General features: G+C 40.9%; 1 protein-coding gene and 1 long non-coding RNA gene across 3 annotated transcripts in view; one reads left to right on the forward strand and one right to left on the reverse strand.

The window, feature by feature from the left end:
* C1QL3 (complement C1q like 3) overlaps positions 1 to 15481 on the reverse strand; it is a 74164-nt gene that overhangs the window by 19544 nt on the left and 39139 nt on the right. The gene's annotated exons all lie outside the window — the stretch shown is intronic.
* The window catches only part of LOC138784061 (uncharacterized), a 156628-nt gene continuing 150833 nt past the window's right edge, over positions 9687 to 15481 (forward strand). For both annotated transcript variants that reach the window (XR_011361787.1, XR_011361788.1), the window contains exon 1: positions 9687 to 9725. This is a non-coding gene — a long non-coding RNA (uncharacterized lncRNA). The remainder of the gene's footprint in view (positions 9726 to 15481) is intronic.

The raw sequence follows: 15481 nt of genomic DNA on the forward strand, positions 1-15481 counted from the left end.
GTATGCCATAAATAGTACATATAGTACAGTATGCCATAAATAGTACATATAGTACAGTATTCCATATATAGTACATATAGTACAGTATACCATAAATAGTACATATAGTACAGTATACCATAAATAGTACATATAGTACAGTATGCCATAAATAGTACATATAGTACATATAGTACAGTATGCCATAAATAGTACATATAGTACAGTATGCCATAAATAGTACATATAGTACATATAGTACAGTATGCCATAATAGTACATATAGTACAGTATGCCATAAATAGTACATATAGTACAGTATGCCATAAATAGTACATATAGTACAGTATTCCATATATAGTACATATAGTACAGTATACCATAAATAGTACATATAGTACAGTATACCATAAATAGTACATATAGTACAGTATTCCATATATAGTACATATAGTACAGTATACCATAAATAGTACATATAGTACAGTATACCATAAATAGTACATATAGTACCAGTATACCATAAATAGTACATATAGTACAGTATGCCATAAATAGTACTATAGTACAGTATACCATAAATAGTACATATAGTACAGTATGCCATAAATAGTACATATAGTACAGTATACCATAAATAGTACATATAGTACAGTATGCATAAATTAGTACATATAGTACAGTATGCCCATAAATATACATATAGTACATATAGTACAGCTATACCATAAATAGTACATATAGTACAGTATACCATAAATAGTACATATAGTACATATAGTACAGTATGCCATAAATAGTACCTATAGTACATATAGTACAGTATACCATAAATAGTACATATAGTACATATAGTACAGTATGCCATAAATAGTACATATAGTACAGTATACCATAAATAGTACATATAGTACAGTATGCCATAAATAGTACATATAGTACATATAGTACAGTATGCCATAAATAGTACATATAGTACATATAGTACAGTATACCATAAATAGTACATATAGTACAGTATACCATAAATAGTACATATAGTACATATAGTACAGTATGCCATAAATAGTACATATAGTACAGTATACCATAAATAGTACATATAGTACAGTATGCCATAAATAGTACATATAGTACATATAGTACAGTATGCCATAAATAGTACATATAGTACAGTATACCATAAATAGTACATATAGTACATATAGTACAGTATGCCATAAATAGTACATATAGTACAGTATACCATAAATAGTACATATAGTACAGTATGCCATAAATAGTACATATAGTACATATAGTACAGTATGCCATAAATAGTACATATAGTACAGTATGCCATAAATAGTACATATAGTACAGTATGCCATATATAGTACATAAAGTACAGTATGCCATAAATAGTACATATAGTACATATAGTACAGTATGCCATAAATAGTACATATAGTACAGTATACCATAAATAGTACATATAGTACAGTATGCCATAAATAGTACATATAGTACAGTATGCTATAAATAGTACATATAGTACATATAGTAGAGTATACCATAAATAGTACATATAGTAGAGTATACCATAAATAGTACATATAGTACAGTATGCCATAAATAGTACATATAGTACAGTAGCCATAAATAGTACATATAGTACATATAGTACAGTATGCCATAAATAGTACATATAGTACAGTATACCATAAATAGTACATATAGTACAGTATGCTATAAATAGTACATATAGTACAGTATGCCATAAATAGTACATATAGTACAGTATGCCATAAATAGTACATAAAGTACATATAGTACAGTATACCATAAATAGTACATATAGTACAGTATACCATAAATAGTACATATAGTACAGTATACCATATATAGTACATATAGTACATATAGTACAGTATACCATAAATAGTACATATAGTACAGTATGCCATAATAGTACATATAGTACATATAGTACAGTATACCATATATAGTACATATAGTACAGTATACCATAAATAGTACATATAGTACAGTATGCCATAAATAGTACATATAGTACAGTATGCCATAAATAGTACATATAGTACATATAGTACAGTATACCATAAATAGTACATATAGTACAGTATGCCATAAATAGTACATATAGTACATATAGTACAGTATGCCATAAATAGTACATATAGTACAGTATGCCATAAATAGTACATATAGTACAGTATACCATAAATAGTACATATAGTACATATAGTACAGTATGCCATAAATAGTACATATAGTACAGTATACCATAAATAGTACATATAGTACATATAGTACAGTATGCCATAAATAGTACATATAGTACAGTATGCCATAATAGTACATATAGTACATATAGTACAGTATGCCATAAATAGTACATATAGTACAGTATGCCATAAATAGTACATATAGTACAGTATACCATAATAGTACATATAGTACGTATAGTACAGTATGCCATAATAAATAGTACATATAGTACAGTATGCCATAATAGTACATATAGTACATATAGTACAGTATGCCATAAACAGTACATATAGTACAGTATACCATAAATAGTACATATAGTACATATAGTACAGTATGCCATAAATAGTACACATAGTACATATAGTACAGTATACCATAAATAGTACATATAGTACAGTATACCATAAATAGTACATATAGTACATATAGTACAGTATACCATAAATAGTACATATAGTACAGTATACCATAAATAGTACATATAGTACATATAGTACAGTATACCATAAATAGTACATATAGTACATATAGTACAGTATGCCATAAATAGTACATATAGTACAGTATACCATAAATAGTACGTATAGTACAGTATGCCATAAATAGTACGTATAGTACAGTATACCATAAATAGTACATATAGTACAGTATACCATAAATAGTACCTATAGTACATATAGTACAGTATGCCATAAATAGTACATATAGTACAGTATGCCATAAATAGTACGTATAGTACAGTATACCATAAATAGTACCTATAGTACATATAGTACAGTATGCCATAAATAGTACATATAGTACAGTATTCCATAAATAGTACATATAGTACAGTATGCCATAAATAGTACATATAGTACAGTATTCCATAAATAGTACATATAGTACATATAGTACAGTATACCATAAATAGTACATATAGTACAGTATACCATAAATAGTACATATAGTACAGTATGCCATAAATAGTACATATAGTACATATAGTACAGTATACCATAAATAGTACATATAGTACAGTATACCATAAATAGTACATATAGTACAGTATTCCATAAATAGTACATATAGTACAGTATGCCATAAATAGTACATATAGTACAGTATACCATAAATAGTACATATAGTACAGTATACCATAAATAGTACATATAGTACATATAGTACAGTATACCATAAATAGTACATATAGTACAGTATTCCATAAATAGTACATATAGTACATATAGTACAGTATACCATAAATAGTACATATAGTACAGTATGCCATAAATAGTACATATAGTACAGTATACCATAAATAGTACATATAGTACAGTATTCCATAAATAGTACATATAGTACATATAGTACAGTATACCATAAATAGTACATATAGTACAGTATACCATAAATAGTACATATAGTACAGTATGCCATAAATAGTACATATAGTACATATAGTACAGTATACCATAAATAGTACATATAGTACAGTATACCATAAATAGTACATATAGTACATATAGTACAGTATGCCATAAATAGTACATATAGTACAGTATACCATAAATAGTACATATAGTACAGTATACCATAAATAGTACATATAGTACTATATATGGCAGTGATCGATAGCACCACACACACACAAGGTGGGGGGCTTCGCTTTTATCAAGAACTAGAAAATGTACCCGGCGCTGCCCGGGTATAAAGTGTCAATGTGTTAATTAGATTTGTTCTAAGGTGCCCAGGAGGCCAATCTAAAGGTATTGTTTCATCATTGGAATTAGTGTATACCTGTAGTGCATAGTTGGAGGGGTTCTGTATACCTACAGTGTATAGTTTTTAGGGGTCCCGTACATCTGTAGCGCATAGTTGGGGGGTGGGGGGACTGTATACCTATAGTGTATAGTTGGGGGGAGTCCTGTATACCTGTAGTGTATAGTTGAGGGAGGTCCTGTATACCAGTAGTGTATAGTTGGGGGGGGCCTGTATACCTGTACTGTATAGTTTGGGAAGTCCTGTATACCTGCAGTGTATAGTTGGTGAAGTTCCTGTATACCTGCAGTGTATAGTTGGTGAAGGTCCTGTATACCTGTACTGTATAGTTTGCGGGTCCTGTATACCTGTAGTAAATAGTTGGTGCTAAATACCTGTAATGTATAGTTGGTGGAGGTTTTGTATACCTGCAGTTTATAGTATGAGGGTCCTGGATACCTGTAATGTATAGTTGGTGGAGGTCTTGTATACCTGTAGTATATAGTTCGGGGGTCCTGTATACCTGTAATGTATAGTTTGAGGGTCCTGTATACCTGTAGTATGTAGTTGGTGAAAGTCCTGTATACCTGTAGTGTAAAGTTTGGGGGGTCCTGTATACCTGTAGTATAGAGTTGGTAAAGGTGCTGTATACTTGTAGTATACAGCAGTTGGTGAAGGTCCTGTATACCTGTAGTGTATAGTTTTGGGTTTCTGTAAACCCGTAGTGTATAGTTTTGGGTCCTGTATACCTGTAGTTTATAGTTGGTGGAGGTCCGGTATACCTGTAGTGTAAAGTTTGGAGGTCCTGTATACCTGTAGTATAGAGTTGGTGAAGGTGCTGTATACCTGTAGTATAGAGTTGGTGGAGGTCCTGTATACCTGTAGTGTATAGTTTTGGGGTCCTGTATACCTGTAGTGTATAGTTTGGGGTCCTATATGCCTGTAGTATATAGTTGGTGGAGTTCCTGTATACTTGTAGTGTATAGTTTTGGGGTCCTGTATACCTGTAGTGTAAAGTTTGGGGTCCTGTATACCTGTAGTATATAGTTGGTGGAGGTCCCGTGCACCTGTAGTGTATAGTTTTGGGGTCCTTTATACCTGTAGTGTCCTGTATACCTGCAGGGTCGTATTTACCATTAGGCACCCATGGTCTGGTGCCTAGGGTAGCACCTTGCAGAGGGGCAGTACCCTCCCGTTCAGAAAATCTGGTGTCTTTTCGAGGGGGGGTATGGCAGTTTTTGTCAGGTCTGGTATGGCAGTGTTATCCAGTCACAGTATGGCGGTATTGGTCAGGTCTGGTATGGCAGTGTTATTCAGTCACAGTGTGTCGGTATTGGTCAGGTCTGGTGTGGCGGTGTTAAATGTGATGTCTGGAGCTATTACCTACCTATCCTGAGGCTAATTGGTGGGTGAGGATGGGGCGTCTTCAGGTTTAGTGCTTAGGGCAGCAGGAGCTGGTAATACTGCCCTGTATACCTGTATAGATGGAGTAGGAGGTACTGTATACATGTACTGTATAGATGGAGTAGGGGGCCCTGTATACATGTACTGTATAGATGGAGTAGGGGGTCCTGTATACATGTACTGTATAGATGGAGTAGGGGGTCCTGTATACATGTACTGTATAGATGGAGTAGGGGGCCCTGTATACATGTGCTGTATAGATGGAGTAGGAGGTCCTGTATACATGTACTGTACAGAAGGAGTAGGGGGTCCTGTATACATGTACTGTATAGATGGAGTAAGGGGTCCTGTATACATGTACTGTATAGATGGAGTAGGGGGTCCTGTATACATGTACTGTATAGATGGAGTAGGGGGTCCTGTATACATGTACTGTATAGATGGAGTAGGGGGTCCTGTATACATGTACTATATAGATGGAGTAGGGGGCCCAGTATACATGTACTGTATAGATGGAGTAGGGGGTCCTGTATACATGTAATGTATAGTTGGAGTAGGGGGTCTACCAGTTATTACTGTGGATGTTGTCAGGCAGCTGCCCTAGCAACCATTCACATTCCAGCTCCCTGTGAAAGCAGTAATCCTATTGGTTGCTAAGCCTCCCAAATGCCAACTGCTGGGCAGCTGCAGCTAATTATATCACCTGTGTGCAGTGAGGAGATTTTCCCATTCATCTCTATGGGGCGCCGCTCTTCCCCCTCCCCCTCCTCTCCTGTACATCTGGCGGGGACGGGACCTCCGCAATAACCTTCCCGGGCACCCAATGTATCTGTGGCCAAATTTGGGGTCAAACGGTTCAGGTGTTTGGAAGTCTATTTGGGACAGACAGACAGACGGACAGACTTTAATTTTTATTATATAGATCACCCTGTTGCCAAAATAAACTAGAAATGTCCCTAATTACTGAATATACTGCTGGCCCGAGAGAAGAGCAGCAACCTGGACAGGTGAGATTATACCTAGAACTACAACCTCCATTATGCCCTCCTAACAGTTCATGATAGGAGTTGTACGCTTGCAGCATGTGTCTCTTCAGGTTGCTGAACTACAACTCCCATCATCTCCTGCTGGCAGTTAATGATGGAAGTTGCAGTTTTTTAGCTTGAGACTCTAAGATTGTGAAACAATAAGGCTGGGTTCACACTGCATTTTTGCAATCCATTTTTTCTATCCGTTTTTTTTTAACGGACACAAAAGTAGTGTCAGCTACGTTTTTGTGTCCGTAAAAAAAAACGGATCCGTTTTGATCTGTTTTTTTTACAATGGAAGTCAATGGAAAAACAGATCAAAACGGATGCACACAAATGCATCCGTTTTTTGCAAAAAACGGCTGAGAAAAACAGATTGCAAAAACGCAGTGTGAACCCAGCCTGATAGGGAATGACACAGTACAGTCCATTAATTATAGGGGACGGTGGTACAGTACATGAGGGGGAGGCGGTGGTACAGTACATGAGGGGGAGGCGGTGGTACAGTACATGAGGGGGAGGCGGTGGTACAGTACATGAGGGGGAGGCGGTGGTACAGTACATGAGGGGGAGGGGCGGTGGTACAGTACATGAGGGGGAGGCGGTGGTACAGTACATGAGGGGGGGGGGCAGTGGTACAGTACATGAGGGGGAGGGGCAGTGGTACAGTACATGAGGGGGAGGCGGTGGTACAGTACATGAGGGGGGCAGTGGTACAGTACATGAGGAGGAGGCGGTGGTACAGTACATGAGGGGGAGGCGGTGGTACAGTACATGAGGGGGAGGCGGTGGTACAGTACATGAGGGGGGAGGCGGTGGTACAGTACATGAGGGGGAGGCGGTGGTACAGTACATGAGGGGAGGCAGTGGTACAGTACATGAGGGGGGAGGGGCAGTGGTACAGTACATGAGGAGGAGGGGCGGTGGTACAGTACATGAGGGGGGGGGCAGTGGTACAGTACATGAGGGGGAGGCGGTGGTACAGTACATGAGGGGGGAGGGGCAGTGGTACAGTACATGAGGAGGAGGGGCGGTGGTACAGTACATGAGGGGGGGGCAGTGGTACAGTACATGAGGGGGAGGCGGTGGTACAGTACATGAGAAGGAGGGGCGGTGGTACAGTACATGAGGGGGGAGGGGCAGTGGTACAGTACATGAGGAGGAGGGGCGGTGGTACAGTACATGAGGGGGGGGGCAGTGGTACAGTACATGAGGGGGAGGCGGTGGTACAGTACATGAGGGGGAGGGGCAGTGGTACAGTACATGAGGGGGAGGCGGTGGTACAGTACATGAGGGGGAGGGGCAGTGGTACAGTACATGAGGAGGGGCAGTGGTACAGTACATGAGGGGGAGGCGGTGGTACAGTACATGAGGGGGAGGCGGTGGTACAGTACATGAGGGGGAGGCGGTGGTACAGAACATGAGGAGGAGGGGCGGTGGTACAGTACATGAGGGGGGGGCAGTGGTACAGTACATGAGGGGGAGGCGGTGGTACAGTACATGAGGGGGAGGCGGTGGTACAGTACATGAGGGGGAGGCGGTGGTACAGAACATGAGGGGGAGGCGGTGGTACAGTACATGAGGGGGAGGCGGTGGTACAGAACATGAGGGGGAGGCAGTGGTACAGTACATGAGGGGGGAGGCGGTGGTACAGTACATGAGGGGGAGGCGGTGGTACAGTACATGAGGGGGAGGCGGTGGTACAGTACATGAGGGGGAGGCGGTGGTACAGTACATGAGGGGGGGGCAGTGGTACAGTACATGAGGGGGAGGCAGTGGTACAGTACATGAGGGGGAGGCAGTGGTACAGTACATGAGGGGGAGGCGGTGGTACAGTACATGAGGGGGAGGCGGTGGTACAGTACATGAGGGGGAGGCAGTGGTACAGTACATGAGGGGGAGGCAGTGGTACAGAACATGAGGGGGAGGCGGTGGTACAGTACATGAGGGGGAGGCGGTGGTACAGTACATGAGGGGGAGGCAGTGGTACAGTACATGAGGGGGAGGGGCAGTGGTACAGAACATGAGGGGGAGGCGGTGGTACAGAACATGAGGGGGAGGCGGTGGTACAGAACATGAGGGGGAGGCGGTGGTACAGTACATGAGGGGGAGGCGGTGGTACAGTACATGAGGGGGGGGCGGTGGTACAGTACATGAGGGGGAGGCGGTGGTACAGTACATGAGGGGGGGCGGTGGTACAGTACATGAGGGGGAGGCGGTGGTACAGTACATGAGGGGGAGGCGGTGGTACAGTACATGAGGGGGGAGGCGGTGGTACAGTACATGAGGGGGAGGCGGTGGTACAGTACATGAGGGGGAGGCGGTGGTACAGTACATGAGGGGGAGGCGGTGGTACAGTACATGAGGGGGAGGCGGTGGTACAGTACATGAGGAGGCAGTGACAATTCAAAAGGACACGGTGGCACATCATGGGCGCCACCTTAGAGTAAATGGATATAACATTTCTTTTGCCTCTGACTGAGTCTGATCAGGTGGGATTGGGGGGCAAGCTAAAATTTTGCACCAGGGCCCACCAGCTGTTAGCTACGCCCCTGTATACAGCCATACATTATAATGATCAGCAATCACTGTAATGATGATATCCATGTATGAGGAGATGGGAGAAAGCTGTGTAATACAAAGAGGTTATAGTACCACAACTCCCAACATCTCCTGTCAGTTTACTCGCACAGAAAAGATGGCAGCAATTCATCCTGCTTCCCCCAGTGTAATGGTGGTCAATATGTCAGTGAGTGCGTCCCAGAGACCTCTAACCATGATGTACACTAGCCATAAGTAGCCTCCGAGAGCCTTTATATAGGGAGCAGGGGGAGCACTTATAGGCCCACCGCACAGCTGTAATTATATATATGTTTATAACGCACATTCATCCTATATACAATATATATATATGTATAGTGCTCACACGGCACCTTATAGATGCACCTTTATAGATACATGTATATACATTGCTATATGTTCCTATACATTTATCCTGTAAAGAAGCAGCATTGTAGGCTCTTCTCTCCCATCACACACAAAGGAATAAATGTATAAAGCTGAAATAGTCAAAGGTATCAGGGAGAACCTAGAGGTAGATGGGCCTCATGTATCAGCACTGACTGCAAGGAAACCATAGCAACCAAGCACAGCTGCATTGGCAACCAATCACAGCTCAGCTTTCAGTTTTCAAATTGCTCTGGTAAAATGAAAGCTGAGCTGTGATTGGGTAGTAATCTCCTGGTAGACAGTGCTGATATATGGAGCTCAGTGTGACAGATTGGGTGTCTATTCTATGAGGTAACATGTTCCTATATAAACTATGTATACAGCACTGCAGAGGGTTATTATACTGTATATACTATGTATACAGCACTGCAGAGGGTTATTATACTGTATATACTATGTATACAGCACGGCAGAGGGTTATTATACTGTATATACTATGTATACAGCACGGCAGAGGGTTATTATACTGTATATACTATGTATACAGCATGGCAGAGGGTTATTATACAGTATATACTATGTACACAGCACTGCAGAGGGTTATACAATATATACTAGATGTATACAGCACTGCAGAGGGTTATTATACAGTATATACTATGTATACAGCACTGCAGAGGGTTATTATACTGTATATACTATGTATACAGCACTGCAGAGGGTTATTATACAGTATATACTATGTATACAGCACGGCAGAGGGTTATTATACAGTATATACTATGTACACAGCACTGCAGAGGGTTATACAATATATACTAGATGTATACAGCACTGCAGAGGGTTATTATACTGTATATACTATGTATACAGCACGGAAGAGGGTTATTATACTGTATATACTATGTACACAGCACTGCAGAGGGTTATACAATATATACTAGATGTATACAGCACTGCAGAGGGTTATTATACTGTATATACTATGTATACAGCACGGAAGAGGGTTATTATACTGTATATACTATGTACACAGCACTGCAGAGGGTTATACAATATATACTAGATGTATACAGCACTGCAGAGGGTTATTATACTGTATATACTATGTATACAGCACTGCAGAGGGTTATTATACTGTATATACTATGTATACAGCACTGCAGAGGGTTATTATACTGTATATACTATGTATACAGCACGGCAGAGGGTTATTATACAGTATATACTATGTATACAGCACTGCAGAGGGTTATTATACAGTATATACTATGTATACAGCACTGCAGAGGGTTATTATACAGAATATACTATGTATACAGCACTGCAGAGGGTTATTATACAGAATATACTATGTATACAGCACTGCAGAGGGTTATACAATATATACTAGATGTATACAGCACTGCAGAGGGTTATTATACAGTATATACTATGTATACAGCACTGCAGAGGGTTATTATACAGTATATACTATGTACACAGCACTGCAGAGGGTTATACAATATATACTATGTATACAGCACTGCAGAGGGCTATTATACAGTATATACTATGTATACAGCACTGCAGAGGGTTATTATACAGTATATACTATGTATACAGCACTGCAGAGGGTTATTATACAGTATATACTATGTATACAGCACTGCAGAGGGTTATTAAACAGTATATACTAGATGTATACAGCACTGCAGAGGGTTATTATACAGTATATACTAGATGTATACAGCACTGCAGATGGTTATTATACAGAATATACTATGTATACAGCACTGCAGAGGGTTATTATACAGTATATACTATGTATACAGCACTGCAGAGGGTTATTATACAGTATATACTAGATGTATACAGCACTGCAGAGGGTTATTATACAGTATATACTATGTATACAGCACTGCAGTGGGTTATTATACAGTATATACTAGATGTATACAGCACTGCAGAGGGTTATTATACAGTATATACTATGTACAGGGGCGTAGCTAGGATTCATGGGGCCCCATAGCAAAAAACTGTATGGGGCCCCATGAATCCTGCATGCCCCCCCCCCCCCCCCCCCGCCAAACACAGACATTGACGCACATATACACACACAGAGGCACCATTAACATATATACAGATATGCCACTGACATACACACATATATACGCTGTAATGTGATTACACTAGTGCTGATGTATACACCATGAGTAGACTGTACACAGGGAAATCATCTCAGTGTAATAAGAAATACTCAACCGGAAATAAAAGAAGATGCAGCAGATATTAGTGGTGGGTTCTTTTATTAGAGCCCAACATTAATAGAAGCTGCTGCAGAACATCGTTGGGAGCAAACACACATATACACCAGTGCTACAGACATTGCTGACATACACACACACATATATATAGCCACAGATACATACACATACTGACATATAAATATATACACAGATACATATATACACACACTGACATATACATATACCCACAGATACATATATACACACACTGACATATACATATACCCACAGATACATATATACACACACTGACATATACATATATACCCACAGATACATATATACACACACTGACATATACATATATACCCACAGATACATATATACACACACTGACATATACATATACCCACAGATACATATATATACACTCACTGACACACATACACCGCACTTACAGCTCCCAGGCTTCCCCCTCCTCCTCCTGTAGTCCGGGCTGATCCCTCTCCTGTGCCGTCTGGCAGGTCCTGCTCCTCTGTTCAGCCCGCTCACCCGGCACTACAGTGAGGGGGCTGAACAGTGCAGTCGGGGTCCCTCTTCCTCTCTGGACCCCTGGGGGAGCGGGGTACCTACCATGAAGGCAGGGCAGGCTTCCTCGGGCCCCCTTCCTGCAGGGGCCCCATAGCAGTCGCCTTCCCTGCTTTCCCTGTAGCTACGCCACTGGCAGGCTATACCCCTTCACCAATGGTCGGTGACCCTCCTGGCTGTGAGGGGGTCCCTTTGGTACCCTTTTGGTACCCTTTAGTACTAACCTATCCTGGCAGAGTACACTACTACTACTAACCTATCCCGGCAGAGTACACTACTACTACTAACCTATCCCGGCAGAGGACACTACTACTACTAACCTATCCCGGCAGAGTACACTACTACTAATAACCTATCCCGGCAGAGGACACTACTACTACTAACCTATCCCGGCAGAGTACACTACTACTACTACTAACCTATCCCGGCAGAGTACACTACTACTACTAACCTATCCCGGCAGAGTACACTACTACTACTAATCTATCCTGGCAGAGTACACTACTACTACTAACCTATCCCGGCAGAGTACACTACTACTACTAACCTATCCCTGCAGAGTACACTACTACTACTAACCTATCCTGGCAGAGTACACTACTACTACTAACCTAACCCGGCAGAGTACACTACTACTACTACTAACCTATCCCGGCAGAGTACACTACTACTACTAACCTATCCCGGCAGAGTACACTACTACTACTACTAACCTATCCCGGCAGAGTACACTACTACTACTAACCTATCCCGGCAGAGGACACTACTACTACTAACCTATCCTGGTAGAGTACACTACTACTACTAACCTATCCCGGCAGAGTACACTACTACTACTAACCTATCCCGGCAGAGTACACTACTACTACTACTAACCTATCCCGGCAGAGTACACTACTACTACTAACCTATCCCGGCAGAGTACACTACTACTACTAACCTATCCCGGCAGAGTACACTACTACTACTACTAACCTATCCCGGCAGAGTACACTACTACTACTAACCTATCCCGGCAGAGTACACTACTACTACTAACCTATCCCAGCAGAGTACACTACTACTACTAACCTATCCCGGTAGAGTACACTACTACTACTAACCTATCCCGGCAGAGTACACTACTACTACTAACCTATCCCGGCAGAGTACACTACTACTACTAACCTATCCCGGTAGAGTACACTACTACTACTAACCTATCCCGGCAGAGTACACTACTAGTACTAACCTATCCCGGCAGAGTACACTACTACTACTAACCTATCCCGGCAGAGGACACTACTACTACTAACCTATCCCGGCAGAGGACACTACTACTATTACTAACCTATCCCGGCAGAGGACACTACTACTACTAACCTATCCCGGCAGAGGACACTACTACTACTAATCTATCCCGGCAGAGGACACTACTACTACTAACCTATCCCGGCAGAGGACACTACTACTATTACTAACCTATCCCGGCAGAGGACACTACTACTACTAACCTATCCCGGCAGAGGACACTACTACTACTAACCTATCCTGGCAGAGTACACTACTACTACTAACCTATCCCGGCAGAGGACACTACTACTACTAACCTATCCCGGCAGAGGACACTACTAATATTACTAACCTATCCCGGCAGAGTACACTACTACTACTAACCTATCCCAGCAGAGTACACTACTACTACTAACCTATCCCGGCAGAGTACACTACTACTAACCTATCCCGGCAGAGTACCCCCACAGCAATACCCCATAGTCATTATGAGGCCTGTGATCAGTCGCCGTCCCTCTCTTCATGTTGCAGATTGCCGGTTGGGAACGTTTCCATGTCAGAGATTTATTTTCCACCAGTGAATAGGATTTATATAAAGCCCCATCACGTGTTCTGGAATACAATCCCCTATATGTCACAGAATGGGCTGCGTATCTGCTCATACATTGTATACTGTGCGAAGGGACGGACCCCTGGTCACATATAGGGGGTGCAGTACAGCAGAAAGGTAGCACTTTGGGAGTTAGCTGCAGATTTGGGGGGTTGTAATGGTAAGATTTACAAATATTGTTATTAAAGGGGTTAATGATCTATAGAAGAGTCCGGTACTTGTGTCCTGCCCCCTGCCCCAATCACTTAATGGTGGATGCTGAGAGTGCAGGGGTCCTGCCATATAGACAGGGAAGTCATGTGATCATTGACTGTCAGGGTCCGGCACCACACGCACATATATATAAAGAGGTGTCTTGGATTAGGAGTATAATCCGTTCCGGGACGGCGCTTGTAATCCAAATCACTCTTACACCAAAGCGAATTTTCCCATAAGAAATCACTGGTCTGCAGACAATTGGTTCCACACCCCAAATATACTGATTATTATTCTGAATAACATGTAGAAGAGATGAAACAATGAGAAGCAGCTGGATCTGTGATATATAAGTTACTGTACAGTATAGCAATCAGCATGTGGTGTATAATGTATAGTAACTGTATAACCCTGATAACACAGCAGCTGGATATGTGATATATAAGTTACTGTACAGTATAGCAGCATGTGGTATATAATGTATAGTAACTGTATAACCCTGATAACACAGCAGCTGGATATGTGATATATAAGTTACTGTACAGTATAGCAGCATGTGGTATATAATGTATAGTAACTGTATAACCCTGATAACACAGCAGCTGGATATGTGATATATAAGTTACTGTACAGTATAGCAATCAGCATGTGGTGTATAATGTATAGTAACGGTATAACCCTGATACACTGCAGCAGCTGGATTTGTGATATATAAGTTACTGTACAGTATAGCAGCATGTGGTATATAATGTATAGTAATTGTATAACCCTGATAACACAGCAGCAGCTGGATATGTGATATATAAGTTACTGTACAGTATAGCAGCATGTGGTATATAATGTATAGTAACTGTATAACCCTGATAACACAGCAGCTGGATATGTGATATATAATTTACTGTACAGTATAGCAATCAGCATGGGGTATATAATGTATAGTAACTGTATAACCCTGATAACACAGCAGCTGGATATGTGATATATAAGTTATTGTACAGTATAGCAATCATCATGTGGTATATAATGTATAGTAACTGTATAACCCTGATAACACAGCAGCTGGATATGTGATATATAAGTTACTGTACAGTATAGCAATCAGCATGTGGTATATAATGTATAGTAACTGTATAACCTTGATAACACAGTAGCAGCTGAATATGTGATATATAAGTTACTGTACAGTATATCAGCATGTGGTATATAATGGATAG

The sequence above is a fragment of the Dendropsophus ebraccatus genome, chromosome 2 (assembly GCF_027789765.1).
Source record: "Dendropsophus ebraccatus isolate aDenEbr1 chromosome 2, aDenEbr1.pat, whole genome shotgun sequence".
Lineage (NCBI taxonomy): Eukaryota > Metazoa > Chordata > Amphibia > Anura > Hylidae > Dendropsophus > Dendropsophus ebraccatus.